The following is an 18072-nucleotide window of genomic DNA, read 5'->3' on the forward strand; positions in this document are numbered from 1 at the left end:
AGACATATGATGTATTTTATGAGGAACAATCCTTGACAATGTATGTCCCAATTATGAAGCTCACCTAAAACAGAGAAGGATGAAGCTTGATTAAATATCCTTGAAGTGAATGTCACTTTACAGGTATGCATCATTATTACAACTCATTAATCTTGATCTGCAAGCTTCAGATAAGGCTGCTCATTAAAGTGTGCAAGATTAATTCCAGCGGCTAATTTCAGAGGGAGTGACCATCAAGGTCTTGAGATCATCAGCACTAAGGATTACATCATAATGCAGCTTTCAAAATGGCTTGATCCTCTATAAACATGGAAGTAGCTGGCAGAAGAACACCATTGTAAATCTAAATTTGCATATTTCTGTCATATTTCATAGTTTTATTTTTCTCTTTCAGGTGAACACAGTATGACAAAGTAGACTGAGAGCTTGAAATGAAACTCTTAACTCATGAAGTTTCACTGTGCAGTGCCACAAAAGATTCAGAGCAGAATCTCATGCTTAAAATTAAAATAAAAAGCTTCTGTGTCATTCTCATCGAGGTGGAAACTGTCTCCATTTTATTGTAGAAGTGAAATTCAAAAATAATTTATATCATCGACAGGGTAATAATCAGTATGTTCATAATGTTTCAGGTTTCTGTGTATTACAAAGACCTGTATAAACAAGCAGCAGATCATTGTTATCAAATTACAAAAAGATGAATGCATGAAATATTGCATTCAATTCAGGTAATGGGTCCACATGTGAAGGTGAATGTGTTTTATCAGCCTTTTACAGACAGATGCCTGTACTTTACATTTCCCCCCTGTAATGCTGTCTGATGTGTGTCTCAAAAAATGTGATGAGGGCAAAAACAACAAACATTTCAAATCTCTGCCTCTGAGCTCATGAAGAATAAATAGCATGGATTTTCATGATCATCAGAGTTTTGTTATGTTGGCAGATGGATATGCTTTACTTTACTTTTGAATAATTTATGACAGATATCTGCCAATGATTCTTTTAGGTCATTTAAGTTGAGGATTGCCTGCGTCCTGCTGGTACAATGATTATAATGTGTTTCCTTTTTCCAGACCAATACGGAGTTTTGACTGACCCTTTCCATTTGACCTGAAGGGAAAAAGCATGGAAAATCGTCTCAGCTTGTGCTGTCTGAATGACTGACAGAGTTATCAAAGAAACAGAAGAGAGAAAAACAGCTGCCTGGAGAAACAGTGTGATCGTTTATTGAAAGGCTGCTGGAGGTGAGGCCTGATGTCTGTGACAGGCCTGAAATAGCATACGGCCATTGTCAAACTTCTCTGTCTGAGACATAGTGCCATGGAATGGGTGACATTTCCAAGCAATTTCCTGTTCTCGGGCAAAGTTCATGCAACACAATACAAATCGGAAGGCAGCCTTAGGCTAATGGTCACCTCTCATGGTCATCATCAGAATGAAGTCAAGTACAATTCAAGACATATGAAGTATGTTGGCTGATGAAAAAAAACACGATAGGAGGTGACATAAACCTTTTTGTCTTCTCTTGCAGGCAGGCTGTCAGTTCCATCTGCATAGCTCATTGGTGTGAAGTAGAGGTTTCTGCAATTAACAGGTATGTATTTAGTCCCGTTGACAGTGATTGAGGAGTAAAATTATTTTGTGGTAAGTTTTTGTTTGTTTTGTTTTTTTTTTTTTTAATTTTGTTAAGTAAGCCGGTCATGATGATTGGCAGCTTAGTCAAGCAGGGCAAATATGTAGGAGGCAAGCAGCTGCATAACTTAATTCACTGTTTAGAGAACAAAGTCAGCACAAACTTCTTCATCAGACTTTGAAGACTAATAGTTGCCATGGAAAAGGGGCTGTATGATCTTTGATACACTGAAAAGGTTGATGATGTTCACTATTTATTTTACATAGTTATCAGTAAATTATATATATGATTCAGGCCCTTTGTCTCTTTTTCTGTTTTCAAAATAACATGTCAGCCAAACGAAAAAAGGGTGGAGACCATGTTTTTGTTCTCAACATGAAGCTCCCACTGTTCATCAGAGCAGGCTAATTTTTAGCTCCTTAATGGGCAGCACACAGAGAATGAACTAGAAGTAGCCCTGTCAATGTCTTCTGCTGCATCAAAGTAGTTATCTTGTGATTAAGGTGTGCACATATATTCCATTGACATCTATGAATGCTGACCATTATCTTTCAATTAGACCAGCCAATTAGAACGGTCCCTTGATGGCTGCTTAGGATTTGGATGAGCCAGTGATGGATGTGAGACAGAAATGGCCACGCAAACTACAGATGCCAAATTGACTTGACAATGAATAGGTGGAACTGTGGTGGGTGCACACTGAATCATGTCTGATTAGCTTTCAGTTTAATCTTGTTCAGCTCTACTGAACTTGAGGAAAATATTACAAATGTGTGGCCTGATCCACCACATTACATGCTCACAAATGTGAGGGTAAAGTCTATTGGGGTAAATTGGTGAAAAGAAGGCTGAAAAATCAAAGTTTTTTATTCTTTTCTCATTATGACTTTTATTTTTTGCCTCAAAAACATCTGTTCTCTTTCTCTTACTGTTCTGAAAGTGCAGCAGTATAGTGGATGACACTTTGGTTGAATGGTGGGCTTTTTTTGAGTAATTGCTTTGATTTCACTGTAGCATGCTTTCTGTGAAATTACTCCAGCGCACAGTACTGTGAGACTACAATGGGACTGGGTTGACTGGGCTTGGCAAGCACAAACCAGGGCCAGACCCATGGAGACACAAATCCCACTGGGGTACCCATTGATCATCCACACCACAAACAGAATAAAAAGTAAGAAATAAGAAAGAGAAGAAAAAACTTTTTGAAAAACAAAACTCAATTTGCGTTGTATCACGTTTGTGCACGTTTCCAGCAATTTAATGGTGGCAAAATACAAAATTCAGGATCATTTTGTAATTCTACTTTCTGTTTGCTCTCATCTCACCTGTGAATTCACAGTAAAGAGGGAGAGAAGGGACTATTTATCTGGCTAGCTGTTATCTACTCGACTGGTGAACTTTGTGGCAACGATAAGCACGTGACACCAGCGTGACTCTTTGATTGTTTTCAGGTGATTTAGAATTATAATCCCTAAAATCTCAATCCTGGTTGATTTGCTAGATTTGATTTGTTAGTGGTGGTATCTGGCAGCAAACAATCCCTGAGCAGCTACTTTGTCAGAAATACAACAGAAGAGCAACCTAACTGATGCTGTAAAATATAGGTTGGCAATTTGAGTACAATGAAACTGCTATATAACGGTATTACGGATTTTCATTAAATCAAAATGAGTTTTGATTTAATGAAAATCATAAGGATTATATCATTAAGACGAATGACACTCATTACAATATCACCTTCCTTTTGCTTTTTAGGCAGTCACCACTTGGTGGGTGCCAGTCATATTTTTTAAGGAAGGCAAACAGGAGGAACAAAGACAGCTATGCTGAGGCAAGATGAAAACTGTGTGCACATTGCACAGTTTGTTCTCTTTGTAAGAGAGACAAGGTGTACAAGACATATAATGTGTGATGACTTGTGTTGCTCTACTAGACTCAGATCTAGCAATGTTTCCTTGTCCCCAGATTGCAGCAATTAAGTTAGTGAGTAAAATGCTGAACCGAACTGGTAGAAAATCGACGCCCTAGAAAAAAAACTTTTAGCACAATCTTTGACTGAGCTGCACTCAGGGGACTGAATGTTATTCTATTTTCTGATAAAACGACTCTTCTCCCATACCTCAAGTTTCAGTCATCCTCAAAACGGAAAGCACCTCAATTGCTTATCTGACTTTCCTCACCCTCTAATTCTCCTCAAAAATGCAAGGAAATTGCTCCATCGTCTTCACAGCACCCTTTCAATTCTATTGTCTGCTGCAGAACAATTCTATAAAAGCATTCTCATATTAACTCTCATTTAAAAAAAAACACATTGAACTGATAATTTCGTTTTAGAGTGACAACTTATAAATATGGTTCTTAAGACTTAAGAGTGGCCTGTTGATTTTACTGGTCAAACAGAATTACATGCCATGTTTCTTTTTGCACAAACAGTGCCTGGGTTACACAGCTCTCAGTTCATTGTCTCTCAGTCTCTCTATGGCAGGTGTCCTGTGGCACATGTGATTGTGGGTGACAGCTTAGGCTTTGTGTTGGATACAACAGTTGGCAGTTTGGGAGCCTGATTTGCTCTAAGCTCTTACGGTGCAAGTATACTTTGTGAAGTAAATCTGTACTGGCGGCAAAGTAAGAATAACTCAGCTTTAGAAGGCTGGCCAAATTGGTATGACAAAAAAACTAAAGATTAGTTAAGTGGGTTTGTGACCAGAACCAGAACATTGCTAATTTGAATATCCAGAAAAGAACAGAAAACTCTTGTGAAATGGATCAGTAATTTATGGTGCCCCTATGTAAAGCACTTAACTTTCAGCAGTGGAATAGCTCAGCAGCCAACACTTGAAGACTGTGGATGCCCTGAGCAGTTGGAGGTTTCACAACAGTTTGAATGTGGAGCAGAGCATTACTTCACGCTCATGGAAGCTCAGTAAACCTTTCTGAATTGATAGAGGTCCTATTTCACACAGGCTTTACCCCCACACAGAATTTCATAGGCTAGAAAGCATATCTTTACAAATCCACACACTGTACATTTGATTGCCCTATTTAACCCAATGGACATTTTTGGGACAATGGTCAAGTTATTCTACTAGGCCTACTCAATCCATTTCTCAGCCACATTTCCTCAGTGACAACAAACAGCAAAGTTAGCCAAGGTCAACTTCATGATGAGACCACAAATCTAGGTCTTCTTAACCCAGATTAGGTGCCATGATCACCACCTGACTGGTCATTGTGGCTGAGGAAGCTCTTTCTTTTGCTTCCTTTACAGAGATAAAGTCATAGAAGGTCTGGTTTAGAAATCTGTTAAAAATAAACATGCCTATACCCTTACCGCAGGTGAGTAGCAAGAGTGTTTCACTATGTGTAAAGTTTCTTTCACCTTGGTCCATCCTACACAGGAGGACGTGAGGACAGGGGACAAACTCATGCTACTTTGGCTAGGAGTGGATGCTGTTGGACCATTAGACAGGAGAAAACAAATGCCTCTATTCCACGTGGCCTTGATGGCCTCATATTGCAGCAGGTTGGAATGTGTTGTGAGGCAGTACTACGTGAAAAAGCAGCATATTTCACAGTCATCCTGCTAGCACTGTTGTACAATGGACAATCCTGATTGGGGACAACCTACTATTCAGGCCTGAACTTTCTCCATTATTGCCATCAAGCTTTCTATTTAGTCGCATGCAGACAACTTACCCAAGTGGAGGTAGGGCCAATAATGTTCGCCTAACTGGCATTCATTTCCTGAAATGCCAGCTTATTTTTTTAGCCAACACTGATCCACAGCTTTCCAGGCATCTGCTTGTGAAGTCCCAGTGTCTGAAAAAAATTACTGGAGTAGGAGAAAAAAACAGCAGTTTGAAAAGAAATGAAAAAGCACAACTTATTTTTACCCTTCACCTCATAGACTTACATAAGAAGGAATAATTTTTTCACACACATTCTCATTCGAAACATATCCTTTCGGGAGATCTGATGTCAGACTCTGCAAATTACTTGTCATTAATTTGAGTCACCAGTCAGCAATTTGACTGACCTTGAGCTGCAAACTTGCAAGTTTAGCTCACTCAGTTCATCTTGTTAATCAAAATTGAAAATGTGCTATAACCCATAATTTAATGTAACTTTAAGGTTAGATATTGGATAAGGCCTGAAAACATGAGAATAGTAAATGAGCATTGGGGATTGATTAGATATTTCCCGTATACAAACCCTTGAAGAGGAATAAATTATTCATGAATCAAAGAGTTAATTTAGACTGATCTGTGAATTCTGACGTCAAGGATTAGATGCATTAAAGGCTAAGATGAAGAGTAAGGAAAGCCTGGCCAAGCATGTGTGCATCATTGTTAATCCCTTATTCCTGCTTTTAGGGGTTCTAATTAATTAAGGGATGTATGGCAGAAACTGAGCAGTAATCTCCAAAGCTGTTTCTTTTAATTCCAGCTTCATGTTTTATGACCAATGCCTAAATGACTGGTAATACTGTCTTGGCCAGCACCTATCTCTCTCCACTCTCCTTCCTAAAAATTTCTATCCCCCTCCTGAACACACACACTCACACACACAATTCCCCCGGATTCACCTCTTTCCCACAGTCACTCCCATCTCCCTTGCTCAACATCACTCTCACTCCTACTCCTTGTTTGCTGCCTAGCTTTCTTTCCAACCATCTATTTAAGGTGTGATCTGTTTTCAGTTGATGATAGTTTAATGAGCATTTTTCTATTTCACTGGAGTCTTATCATGTTATTAGCAAAGAAAAAAAACCCAGATGAATAATAGATCTGACAGTGAGACATCCCTGGAAACTTCTCATATAACTCTGTTGGTGAGAGGGAAGAGACAAAGTGCGTTTGTTGTACAGGACTCCATTTCCAACTAATTAATGGCTCATGGCTGATCTTGAATCTGTGTGAGGGACAGCTGACAGATATAAAGCTGAGAGAGTGAAGCAAAATTGTATACTACGCACAACTGTGCCACAACTGTTGTTTTTTTTCCCCCCGCACTAAAGGAGACCTCTTTTGGATTTGTGTGATGTCACTTCACACTCCAGCGGGGCTTGTGAGTGGGCTAAAGTGAGCACAACCCTCCCATTGGTTCTGTGTAGCTCCCGAGGCTAGCACACCCTGCCAGTTTCCCTCCATACACAGCACTCTCAGCTCTGTCAGCTTAATTGGCTCGCCTCCCATCAGTAAGATACCCCAACCTCATCGTAATTGGCTCCCTTTTAGCAACCCAGCCAATGCTATTGTTCAGGTACACAGTGTGTCGCTATGGATGCGGTGATCACTCACACATGAATTCTGGGACAAAAGGCCCATGGGCTGTCTCTCAACCAGTTTCCTGAACTGCAACTATATTTCTGCCAACAATTATCACAATGCACTTTTTTTTTCTTTCTTCTTCTTTTTTTTTTGAATGTCTCCCTTCAAGCCAATACCTTAGTGCCTTCATTGGTAAAAGGTAATTTATTCACACTCTGCAGTTCCTCCACATGATGTAGGACCCCGTGCCAGCAGCTGTGCCAGCACTGCCTCATGTGTTTAAGTTCATCTTGTGTGATGTTTACATAGGGAGATCATAGTGCTCCACTGAATGCCAGTCAACCCGCAGAGACAGGAGTGAGAAATAATGATTGAGTAAAGAATGAGAGAGCAACAGTGTATATGTGTGTATTAGACAGGGAAAGAGAGAGATGAGACTTCCTCCAGACTGCATGGACTGGAGCCAATTCTGGTTCTGTCTGAGTAAAGGTAGTCAATGTTACCCTGATGAGTGCCACTTTGGCCCCGGCTGGGTCAGTTTCCTGCCAGTGTGTAATGAGCCCCAATGAGGGTGAACTCCCTGTTCCCCTGTGCCCTGGCCTGTCTCTGCTAATGAGCTTCTGAATAAATCAGTGTTGGTGCCCCCCCATCTCCTGGTTCATTCTCCTATCACTTTTCAGTTCATTTATCCCCCCATGCCTCTCTCCACTTGTACCCGTCACCTTGCCTTGTCACCCTACCCCATAATGAGCCCTCAAGAACACCTTATATCCCCTTCCAAGATTCTCTGTCTCTTAATTGTGAGTATTTGTTTGTGGGACACTCTGCCGTTTCCATGTTTGAAGATTGTGATATCCCAATCTTTTCATGTTTGATTGTCCCTGTTGCTGCTGGGAGCTGCGATTGTGCTTCTGTGTTTGGCGTGACATGCTCAAGGTCTTTGTAGCTTGTTCTTTCACATCATTTATACTGGTTTTAGGGTGATAAATAAAGAAATAAAAATACATCTTGCTCCTGCATGCCCCATTAGTCTGGTCTTAATTTGGTTCCCGTTTGGAGCTGGAGAGAGTGAATGTCTGTATTTGGAATCGGGTAGACAGCATAGGCGGCTTTATAAGAGGTGATGATGAATATTGCTAGGGATGGATTATTGGACCACGAACCTGCCCACTCTGTCCCATAAATAGTCTCAAACAGTTGGACTCTCACTGGTCAGGACCGTGTGTGAAATAACCAAGGGATATTTCACATGCAGAGAAGAATAAAGTAGGCCATACCTTCTGGTTTTGGTGATGAAGTCATACATGGCAGGATGACTCATAGTAAACATTGGGAATTCAATTTAGAACATGAAAATAATAGCGTGTAGATAAAAAAAGCATTTGTTTGTGAGACATGGTAATCCTTACTGGGGGATTCTAATATATTTTTTGGTTGGGAAATTAACAAGTGATAAATTGCCAGTAAAAATCAGGCTTCATGCCATGATGGTGATATTCCAAAAGTGGCATTAGAACATTAGAGGATCTGAGGAAGTGGTAACTTATCAGGGAACCCATGGAAAAATGTAAGCCCTGAGGTAAGAGCAGTTACTTTACAGTATAGTCAGCACTGTTGCTCCCCACAGATTGCCTTTCCAAGGTAACTGACCCCTGAGCAAATGTTACTAGTCAAAGTATTGGCTGCCATGCATCAGGTTCAAACACTGTTTTTCTTTCACCTCAACTGATTCGTTTCTTCACAGATTGCCTACCCTAGAAAACTTATCAGTCGGCTTGGTGGAATCAATCATGGGGTGACACTATTCCAGACCAGAGTGTTGTTTGTGAATCTGTTGTCTGTGATGCCTGCAAACCCCTGGCTGTGATTGCCAAGCCTCTCGATGTGTTGGTTTTGGAGTTATTTTTCATTGTAGGCCTTTTTTTCCTGTCTCCTTGGCTTCCATTCTCTCCCCCTCTCTCACTCCTTTATTTCACTCACTCTCTCTCTCTCTCTTCACTGTTACATTTATGCCTCTCAGTACAAACCTTGGAGAGTATTGATGTAAGGAGTGCCAGTGCTGTTTTTAGAGATGCTAACAAATAAGCTTGCCCCACAAAGGTGACTGCCAAGCAGGGATTAATGTAAAACAGAAAATATTAGTGCTCAGAGCCAGATCTAGGCAGAGAAATAGTGCCTAGTCAAATAGTCTTCACCCTCCATCAAGTGATTCATCTTCTCTTTTCCTTTCCTATAGAGTCCATTCTTGGCATTTGTCAGAATGATTCAACTCATTCATATCACGTTCTTTCCGCTCTTTGGATGCTTAAAGATCAGCATTATACTGAGCACAAAGAACTCAGAAATCTGATTATACACTGTATGTATGTTTGTATGTAAATTCAATGCAACACTAACACCAAATACCACCATTTCAGTGTACAGTAACTCAATTAACACCCTCACAAATGTAGGATTGAATGCAGGGCTTTAGATACAAGTGTACCTAAAAAAACAGTTTTAGCTTCTTCATCAAGGCCAAAAAAACTCTCAATGCAAAACAATAATCCAACAATAGGAGCTTATAGTTATCTGAAGTGAGGCGGGACTTTAGCTCTTTATTTCAACCTTCCTGTTACACCCTGTCTCTCTTTTGAAGCATCTCTCATCTCAATAAATAGACTGTACATGTCTGTGTGCTGTGAACTGTCAATATCTTGTATTACTGCTCTTTAATATTACCATGTAAACTGCACACTGTAAAAACAAATTTCCTCTTGGGAGACAATGGAGGATTTATCTTACAGTCTTCCAGTCTTAACTTTATGACAGACTGTGTCTTAGCCAAACAATAACAATCTAATCTATCACAGAGTAGAGAAGGGGGTTAGTGATCCAGGAATAGTTTAAAACAAAATATCTGCTTTCATGATGTGCATAATTTAAAAGCAAGAGAGGATTAAAAATTAAAAATAAAAATGTTATTAAATTAAAAATAATAATGTTTTAATATGTTGTTGTTTTTGTTTGTAACATAACACAAGCCCTCACTGGTATGTCGCCAGCCCCACTTTGAGCATCATCAGATAAACAACAATGGCTGTGCATGATTGGTCAGCCATGATTGTGGTCAAACCAGGTGCCTCATGTGCATGTTATGAGGACAAATGCTTACTGATGACATCTTCTGGATATGAGACTGTTAAATAATCGTAAGCTATTGACTTTATAAACTGTTTTCACATTACATTCTCTACTCTACTCTTGCTAATTAATGAGAATGAAGCCTGTTCCATTTATCCTTACTGAACAATTACACAGCAGGTAAATTAATTAACTGTAGTCCATGGTAGCTGTGCAGAAGTGGCTAATGAATGCCTTTAACTGAATTAATGTCCTTTTAATCACAATAACAGAGGATGTTGCTTATGTAAAAACAACAGAAGAGTGCAGTTGAGTTGTTGGTTAGACTTGTGTTTTTATAAATTTACATCATGGAAATCATTTCAAGATTATCCACTGTACACCCCGTGCTCCGAGTCTCAAATATAGAAAATCACAAATTATTTTCTCCATACCCTCTAGCTCTTTATTAGCATTCCCACACCAGACACACAGACATGGTTTTGGTTCAGTTGCTCCATACCAGAATTTCCATACATTAATATTCGTATGCATAGTAAGCTGTTCCACCAGAAAGACTTGGGACTGCAGCAGTTTGCATGCACTGAAAATGTGTGTGTGGGCTGCCACAAACAAAGTTACACTCCGGCAACTTTGACTCAGGCTACATATGTAGTGTACCCAGACATGAAATGGTATATATCGTAGTCTGTAGTCCACCACATTTTCACCTGGTCAGCAAAATAAGATTTTTTTTTTTCTCAGTTATGTCAAAGAGTTAAGGTGAAACACAAGTGAAAGAATGAAAAGCCTTAATTACAGCCAGTCATCATTATCGGTTAGCTCAGAATTAAGAAAAACCTAATTCTGATAATCTTTAGGGACATAGAGTTAAAACCAAGAAATCAGAAGACAGAGAAGTCAGCTCTGTTTCTCAGTTATGTTTCCCAGTTATTTGCATCTGTAACTACTTTGCATTACTAGTTCAATTACTTGTTTTAAAATTATCTGTCTCCCTTTTTGAAAAATCTAGAATCTATGAATACATTTCATAAGTTTAATTACTGGACCCAAGATGTTTCCTACTTCACCGAAAAGTCGATACTCAGCATGCATGCAATCAATTGTGATGCCACAAAATCATGCCTCTATGAACAAGTCTTTGTCAAACTCAGCACTTACATCACTCTGCACAGTGAAGAACATCCCAGTGGAGCAGCAGTAACATTGTAGAGAGGCTATTATGATGTAACTACAAACATGAGTTGTGCCAAATCTGAACCAGCTAGTGATTTGTTGTATAACATTAACATTCATTTGAATGTCACATATGAATATACAGTTAAAAACAGTGACAATTTTATTATTATATCACTTTATAGCATTTTTTCCCCAAAACGCATGAACTGTAACTGCAAAGCCAAAATACAAGCATATGGATGTGATACAGAGAATATGCATTGTACATTATACATATACACAGTTATGTAATAAGTTCATAATTTGCCAATGGCGTTGTAACATAAGCGGTGTATTTAATATTAGGACAGGGAGATAAGTAGCAATATAAGCAACATGTTTGTCACTGTGATGATGTAGCAGGTTACAGTGTATGCACCAATGTGTCAAAATATGTGAGCAGTAATTTAATGGGCATTTTGTTTCACAGGCAAATTTGATTTGCTTTTTTAATTTCCTTCACTTCAATTTTGCATTTATTTCATATCAATTAATTTGATACTAATCAAATTAATTACCTTACTTGAAATGACTACAGCATAGGCTATAATGAGACTTTGTTTCCTCTTTGTTAGATGGATTTTTAAGACTAGTTAAGAGACAGGATGAAATAAAAAATCCCAGATGTGACAGATATCCCAGATCATATTATTTTGTAGTTTCTTGTAGGGTTAGGGCCAAGATCTCCTCCAGCTTCCTGCCAGGTACACCTCCAAAGGGACTCACACAGAGAGTTCACAGCGTAGGTTGAGGCAGGAAAGTAAGCTCAGCCATATGTAATTCAATTTAAGCAACTGCTGCTACTAAATACTATTGTCACGTAACTCCTCTTCACTGGTCTGGAGTGGTGTGAGAAGTATTCAGACACTGCAAAAGCGTTTTTGAAAATATTACATATATATAGAGTTTGTTCATAATTCATAAATATTTTATTCTTATTTCACAAAAATGGAAACAGCACCACACAGCCCATCTGCCATACTATTTAACTGATGTTTGGGGCTCAGAATTTTGCCCTACACAATCAGCATTGCTTTTCCTGGATGTGGTCTCTGATAACTGGCCAAATACTTATTTCCAGCACTTTGGCTTATGCCCAGGATAGCAGAGCAGCATTGTGTTCCCTTGTTAGTTGAAACACATTTTTTTGGGTGTGTGTGTGTGTATATGTGTGTGATCTGAACCACTGAACATGTCAACCAATCCAAGGGCACCATGTTAACCACAAAACTCCAACAAGATCAGAGATGAGATGTCCAGTGCTATGGTTTGTTTTGAAGTGGAGGATTGGAGAATTGGACATTGTGCTTTTCCTCTAAGACCAAATGCTGTCATGGTAATGAATAGTGTAGTGTATGGCTTTAGGCCCACTGTATGTGAGCAATTAACATTTTAAAGGGTAGATTAACTTATGACCATCAGTTAGTCACATAGTTTTGAAAAATTTGATTGCCTTTCTTACGTATGAGGTTTTTCAAGATCCTTTATTGTATGAATATCAATAGACTAAATTTAAAAGCACCAGTGGTGGCTGCAAACTTGATTGCAATGATAAATGGTGCTCTGCATTAACTGTATTATGGTTTACAATAATAATGCATCATTATCTGTTCCATGTCTGCCATTCCATCTATGGGCTTTAAAGAGAATGTAGCTGCAGTTCAAATTTTTGATAATGCAGCTCCAGGCCCTAGGACATGCTGCATGAATGCTTGAAGCCTTTTTTCTCATCTAAAAACTGGATAGGAAAAGAGGGACACCATTCTAGTGACATAACTTTTCTTGTCTCAGCAGGGTCACGAAGCTCATCACAGTTTAAGCATCCATTACATAAAGTCCCTCTTCTCTTTCTGTAAGATTAATAGAAAAATGTTTGCTTAACTGCACAATGCATGATGACGTAGATATTTACACCAGGACAAGATGAAATGTAATGGTCTACAACTCAGCTGACTGACCAGATGGAGAGCCCTTGCTGAGGGTGACTCACTCCTCCTCTGCGGTACTCCTACCACCACTACTTGCATCTCTTGTCCTTTCCTTTCCTCTCCACTCCACCTACCCTAACCGCCGCTGCTACCACTACTGCTGCTTCCACCTTTTGGATTGCTATATTTGTGACTGTGCCCATTGATGTGGAAAAAGCCATCATCTGGGCCAGTAGATCTGGAAATAGAGTACTCGTCAAGGTCGGCCAGAGACAAGCCCTGTTCCGTGAGAGCTCGCCCAGCCAAGGGTGCAGGGGGCAATGAGTTCCAGCTTGGGAGAGCCGGAGGTCTCTGCTGGCTATTTTCTCGACATTCACTCTGGGGCCTGTAGTGTTCTGAAGCTAAGACAACACTTCCCACTGACTGAGGGCTGTTCAGGCCCTTGGGTCCCCGTATCACTACAGTGCTGTGAGACATTCTCTGAAACACAGCATGCTAGATTCTGCCTTGTGCTTGAAAATTTGAATTTCTAAATGATTAGGTGCAGTGGAAGCGGGAGGCATGGATCAATAAAGCTGGCTAGATGCAGGGCAGCCCAACCAATTAGGCCAACTGGAGGCTTTTGACAAGTAATATGAAGGCTTAAAAGGAAACCGAAAGAGAATGGTATGGGTTGCAGTGTGGTTTATCACTTATTGTGCTGCATTTGATAACATCTAATGAAAATTGCAATACTCAATATTATTAAAGTTTGTATGCTGCTTCTTTTGAACTCTTTATATTAATAAAAGTAAGGCCATGGCCTCGTATTTGAAACACTGACAGCATATTAAACACTAAGTACTTAGAGTCTAGTGTCAACTGAAACCAACAGTAAGTACCCATTTAAAAGCTGATGATGTGGTGAAAACTTGTCTTTAAATTCTCATTTGTTTAGTCAGTGAGCAAAATATATTGTTCTTGCTGTATTTTATAGAATATTGTCTAAACATTCTTTTCCCTATTTTCATAATTACAGGTATGTTTTAACCCTAGAGATTCATAGGATCACAACACTTAGCTCATAGGGGAGTGAACTAACCTCTCCCCTTCACTCTGAAATGGCCCCTATACTATGGCATAGTTAATGGAGTGTGCCTACATGAATTATTAACAGTGCTTACATTGACTTTATACTTGCCATCCTATCGATATTCATCCCTTTGCATACCCATGGGTCTGTGGGCGAATTTTTACATGAGGATGAATTGCCCTTTTTACATATGTGCTAGTCCCTCTCAGATAAATATCTCTTATACTTTGGGATGCGCAGACTATGTTGAATAAAACATCTGCCTTGCAAGAAAACAAAATAAAATAGAAAAAATACATCCTTCTCACATAACAGTCAACAGACCAGAATTTAAGTGCTGGTGACAACAGTGAATTGTGACAATGCAGTGCTCTCACTCCTCCAGTACTTTGGGTTTACGCTGCAGGGACACCTTGAGGTGTACATTATTAAAGCATACTTGGATTTATAACATCATCTTCCATGGGGAGTAATCCAAGAGGTAAAATCAATGGCCAAAAAACAGCATCCACAAACTATAAAACATCTCCTCTCTTGCAAAGTGCTTGTAAACCTTTTTGGGCTATCATTGCTGGACTCGGCAGGATAGCTCTGGGGAAATTCATATTAAGCAAAAAATGAGGGAAAAGCAACCTCCTTGAATTCTTATAAGGTACATAAGGGAGTCATAAGGGAGCTATTACACTGACTTTCTCTCCTGGTATGGTGGGACCTATGACTAGATTGTTCCCAGTGCAATATAATGCACTTAGGTCTTGAACCAAATTCCAGGAGCGTCTTCCCCAGGGTTAATCATCTTGGTAGCTCAACTATTGATTGTATGAGTGTGTGTGTGTGGAAAGGGTTGTTTGTGTCTTTGAAATATATAGAGACTCCAAAGCAGATGGCAACTCATTTACCACAGGCAAATGAGAGAGAAAGCCTTTAAGCCATTTCATGTAAACAGTCAGCCTGTAAACAGTCATGAATTAAGACATTTCTCAAAGTGCCAAAGACACCACAGCACTGCTTGTGTAATTGATTAAGAGTAGCGCAGGGGTTTCAGTGATCTATATCAGGTTTTGTTGTGTCCAGTCTGAATTTAGATTTTACCAGCAGCAACACCACTTTGACAAAGACTGGATGTAGGCAAAATTAAAATAAATGAAGCTCAGAAAATGTATTCACTGTAGACTTCAAGGAACCAAGAAAATAATAAGCACAAATGTATTCCCATATGTAATAATGAAAATGTGGTGGTAATTGCAAAAGATTTTTTTCCTTCATGCAAGTTTGTGAGTGTTTGTGTACTGGGCAGATAGCATGGTGATAAAGTATGCTAACTATCCTGGCTTTAATAGCAGCTCTGAAATGATGAATGTGTGAAAATGTATGGTATTAAAATTAGTTAAAGCAATTTTCCCTTCTGCCTCAGTTCCCTCACTCTCTTCCCTTTTTTCTCTTTCTGCATTCGTTTTATTTATCTCTCCATTTATCCTTCCTCTCCATCCCACTCTTACTCTTTCCTCCTGCCTTTCCAAACAGTCTCCTCTTTGTACTGCCAGCCAATGTTTTCTCTTTTTCTGACTCAGTCAGCTCATCTCCCCCGGAGGGCTCTGGGCATGCAGGTCCTCGTCTCCTTAGCCTCTGTGGTTCCCTGTCTGACTGTATGAAAATGAATTTCTATGGGTTGTTAATAGACTGCCCACTCTTATACATCTCATCACTCTGTGACATCATGAGGCTGATTGCCCACAGTGAAAGCATTGGTCTTTGCAGTAACCCCTTCACCAAGAGATCCCTTTCTCTTCCTCATCAGTTCTAACACAATTTTTGCCCACACACACAGGCACACAGATTATTGAGAAGCTTGTTGTTTCTCTAGGCACCCCTATACACATCTGTCAATGGTTCAATCTATGTGCAGTGCAGTTTGGCTTATAAGCTTACAGATGCAAAGATTTACTTTTTAATTCTTGGATGTCACACATTATTTTTATTGCTGTAGAAACAGAAGGACGACTATTACTATTACTAATTCCCCCCACAAAATAAGGTTAAATGGTACAGTATTCTGCATTATCAGAAAAAGAACTGTCAACAGTATAACTAGAGGTATAATATGGACTGTATTAAACCATGCATATGATTGCCCACATGGTAGCTGTTCGTTCACTTGCTGTGTATTTGACCTCCAGTGCAGTTAGAGGACAGTGTTAATAAAGTGATGATAGGTCAGGAGGCTCTGGACATATGGCACTCAGTGCTTAATCACAGTGATCTAACATTACATCCTCAGGGTTTTCTTTTTTGCACAGAGAACCTCTTAATTACAGTCTTATATGCAAGGCTTGTGTGAGTAGTCCTTCACTGTTTAAATAACTGTACCAAATGAATGCTAATGAGATGCATAGTAAAGAAAATGTGATACTATGCATTGCTATTAACATACTTATTGATGAGCCATTAAAAAAATAAAATTCTGTACTAGTAACTTAGTATCATGTTTTCTGAGGAGTAGAAGAGGAAGGGGCAGTTTGAACTCCCTTAAATTAATTGTAGTATTGCAATGGTTTTCTTTTTCATTAGAAGGGAATGTGTGGCTTTCCTTATCTCAAGAGTATAAACTGAGTTTTGGGCACAAACTATTCTTAACTCTGCACCCAGCAGGGCACATTTGAGCTATTTCTGTTCTTATGCTAATTTGCCAGTAATTGTTGAAGCCACACACCGACATAGTAATTCATGTGTCCATATTAATGTGCCCTTACAGTAACAATTTCTATTTCCAGCGTGTCAGCACCTCTTGGCAAAGATGGTATCTTTAAAAAGACCCTCTCACACTCATTACAGCACACAGAGACACTGAAATAGAACAACATCTTTTTTGTACAACCAAAAGCGATGTGCACACTGACAAAGTTTTTTCACTATGATGAAATATTGACATCTTGTGTAGCAAACTGTACTGCAAAGTACACTGCTTTTGTCCTATACAAAGCTGAATAGATCCTGATATTCAGCAGATTTGAATTTGAGATTACATTGACTGATTATTATAAAAGAATTCGATACAAACTTTTAAGCTCTGAGTTGTAAATTCAAGGTGAACCAGAACTACAATTCCAGTGAACTACAATACAAAATACAATTGGGAACTTGATGACATTCAAAACCTCTTAAGTCCTGTAATGGTAGTGAACCAGGGGCATGCCTTTTCTTCTTTTTAAAGGAGAACAACATTGGAAGGTTGGGAGGGTTATATCTACCTTTATAATAAACAACTATTATCATACACACACATCCAAAGGTTACAATCCTACTTATCTTTACTATTGATTTGTGCACTCCTCTTCTTAAATTGTACTGCAGTTCACCTCAGTTTCTGTCTCCTCATGGCTGTTATTAGCCCAAGTGGTGAGAAAGCATGAGTGTGGTTACCCTAATTTGCCTTCTTACACACACACAGCTATTGCACCAACCCTGCTTATACTGTGGTGGTACAGTTTATCCACTGCAATATGAGCATAGCACACCTCTGGATCTGTCCTGTCTGTTCTTCACTCCCTACATAGATGTTTTCTTTCTTCCTGGTGGCATTGTTTTCTCCCCCTCTCTCTCCCTTCTCCTTGCCCTTTATCTTCTCCCTCCATCCTGTGGTCTTTGTTTATTTGTCTGTGCTGCTGTTTGTCACCCCTCTTTGCTCCATTGTCCTAAAATGTTACCAGGTTCTTTTACCAGATTCCTCCCAGCATTTTCTTTTATATTCTAGGTTTTGGTGTCTTCCCTTTTTTCTTATTGCCTTTTGTTTTGTCACCATCGTCTTGCATTATTGCAAAATGTTGCTCG

At 39.3% G+C, this 18072-nt stretch overlaps 1 protein-coding gene across 4 annotated transcripts in view; it reads left to right on the plus strand.

The window, feature by feature from the left end:
- Positions 1 to 1526: 1526 nt before the first annotated feature.
- The window catches only part of kirrel3b (kirre like nephrin family adhesion molecule 3b), a 204368-nt gene continuing 187822 nt past the window's right edge, over positions 1527 to 18072 (plus strand). For all 4 annotated transcript variants that reach the window (XM_051065444.1, XM_051065447.1, XM_051065445.1 and 1 more), the window contains exon 1: positions 1527 to 1594. The gene's annotated coding sequence lies outside the window, so the exon portion shown is untranslated. The remainder of the gene's footprint in view (positions 1595 to 18072) is intronic.

This window comes from Lates calcarifer, linkage group LG21 (genome assembly GCF_001640805.2).
Source record: "Lates calcarifer isolate ASB-BC8 linkage group LG21, TLL_Latcal_v3, whole genome shotgun sequence".
In the NCBI taxonomy this organism is placed as follows: Eukaryota; Metazoa; Chordata; class Actinopteri; family Centropomidae; genus Lates; species Lates calcarifer.